Genomic DNA, 2,530 nt, shown 5'->3' with positions numbered 1-2,530 from the left:
GGGTATGGGAACAGCATAGGTTAGTAGTACCGGCTACGGCCCCCAGCCTCTCTCTTAGTGCCTATGAATAAACAAAGTCTCGGGATCATGTGACTCACCATGTCCACCAGAGCGACGTACATGAAGAGCCCTGCGGTGAGGGCAAATATCCACATGCAGATGTTGTCGTGGCCGATGAGGATGCCCGTTATCATGCCAAAGTACGCCATCATGGCTGACAGCACGTTATAGAGTCTCCGAGGCGACGGACGGGGCGGGAGGCCTCCCCTCCTCCGGCCTCCCCTCCTCTGGGACGGACGGTGGTGCGGGAGGTATTTCTCGCTCTTCTGGGCATAATGGTGTGATTTGCACGCCCACACACACACGCACACTCGACACGCACACGCACACGTCTACTGGCATTGGCATGGTTGTAGACACCATGTACCAACCACCAGCGCCGTGGTCTCTAGCCTCGCCTCTGTTTGGAGCTTGGTTTTCTTTTGTGGTCGAGCCTCTCCTCCATCTTCTTCCCTTTCTGGAGGGCAGAAGGTAAGGAGCCTGCAGTGGCTCGTCTGGGCTGACAGCTGTGTCCAGCACTGCTGGTGCTAACCCTCCAGTAGCGTGGCATGCATCCTTTTCTTCCTCTCCTCCATCATTCTCTCCAGCTGCCTCCCTCTGGGGTATGGGAACAGCATAGGTTAGGTGTATCCAGCACTGCTGGTTGTGATGGAATAATATTGGCTAAGACATTTTATACATTAATAAGTGTAGAGATCTGAAAATGTAATATAAACAGAAACCAAAAGTGTGTATTTTCCACATTTCATTATTTTGTATTTTTTGAGAAAAGGCTTGTTTGTTTGATGGATGTGCTCCTAAGCCAATCAGATCACTTGAGAAGTCATATGTTGAGAGTTTGAGGAAGTGCAAGGGGGTGACAGATGATTGAATGATTGAGAGGACAACAGACACCTGTGGCAGAGTTGGCTGTGTGTTTTGGAGAGCGTGCGACTATTTTGTGATTTAAGTTTGGACTACTGTTTGACATTTAGCAATTTCGGGTTTTGTTTCAGTTTAAAGGGCTTAGCCGGTTTGTTATTTTTCATTTTATGATAAACGTGTACCGTGTACACCGACCAAACCGGGGACGTTCTGCCTGCTACCGGAGCAGCAACTTGTACCCTAGACTGAATCAGAGGATTGTTATCAACATTGCCGCCATCAGGACTGAGTCCGTGTGTGCAACGCGTCAACCCAACTCATCTTACAACTCAACCGCATCTGCTTCACCTCCACCATTCTACCACTCTGAAAGAGCCTGCCGCATTTGCGAAGGACACAGGCTTCGAGTCGGATGTCCGTCACGAAAAACTGACCATCGCCCAAGCCCGCAGGGGCACGGCAGCACACCGACCAGTCCGAGTCTACGCTGATGGGATCTTTGATCTTTTCCACTCTGGGCATGCTCGTGCTTTGATGCAAGCCAAGAACTTGTTCCCCAACACACATCTGATAGTGGGAGTCTGCAGTGATGAACTCACACACAAGCTTAAGGGCTACACAGTGATGACAGAAGGCGAGCGCTACGAAGCACTGAGGCACTGCCGCTACGTGGATGAGGTGGTCCGGGATGCTCCCTGGACCCTCAGCCCTGCTGAAGAAACATAAGGATCAGAGGATGTCTACAAACACATCAAGGAAGCAGGGATGTTCGTGGCCACACAGAGGACAGACGGCATCTCTACATCTGACCTGATCACTCGCATCGTGAGAGACTATGATGTGTACGTCCGACGCAACCTACAGAGAGGCTACACAGCCAGAGAGCTCAATGTTGGCTTCATGACGGAGAAGAAATTCCTTCTGCAGAACCAGGTAGATAAGATGAAGGAAAAGGTGCGGACGGTGGAGGAGGTGTCCAAGCACTTTGTTCCCAGTGTGGAGGAGAAGAGCCATGACCTCATCCACAAATGGGTGGAGAAATCACGCGAGTTCATCAGGAATTTCCTGGAGCTGTTCGGTGTAGACGGAGCATGGCATGCCATTCAGGAGAGTAGTGGCCGGATGCTCCAGGCTCTGTCTCCCTACGCATCTCCCCGTGCTTCTCCCAGCAGCAGCCCCACTAGGGGGCGCTCCCCATCGCCGTCCTCAGACTGGCCCTCGTCTCCCCCTTCCTCCCCTAAGGGTGCCTCTCCCTCAAACTCCCTCAGCAGCAGTGAGGTGGATGAGGGGTCATAGCTAAGACTCAGAATCCTGTTATATCTTAATTTATTGAAATAGTACCTCAGGAGAGGGTTACATTTTGGAGGCTCCGCTGAGATTCCCTTGTTGTAACATATTAACACACATTAACACTTTATAATAACTTTCATCCATAAGGCATTTATAAACCACTAATAAATAACACACAAATAAATGTGAATATGCTTTTATCATGTTATGTTCTGTTGTTATGCTCTTAGGTCATTCCTCCACTGTGGCTCCTCTGGGGAGGGTGTCTAGAAATCATGCTGCTCCACCCTTCATCATCATATCTGATGATGATGAT

General features: G+C 50.1%; 1 pseudogene across 1 annotated transcript; it reads left to right on the top strand.

Moving 5' to 3' along the window:
- Window positions 1-210: 210 nt before the first annotated feature.
- LOC308150198 (choline-phosphate cytidylyltransferase B-like) lies at window positions 211-2,220 on the top strand (annotated as a pseudogene). The gene is made up of 2 exons: window positions 211-220; window positions 1,208-2,220. The product of its transcript is annotated as a choline-phosphate cytidylyltransferase B-like (transcript).
- The last annotated feature ends 310 nt before the right edge of the window (window positions 2,221-2,530 follow it).

This window comes from Nansenia antarctica (genome assembly GCF_963989245.1).
Source record: "Nansenia antarctica genome assembly, chromosome: 2".
NCBI lineage: Eukaryota > Metazoa > Chordata > Actinopteri > Argentiniformes > Microstomatidae > Nansenia > Nansenia antarctica.
Note: the sequence above shows the minus strand (reverse complement) of the source record. Positions and strands in the feature narration are given on the sequence as shown.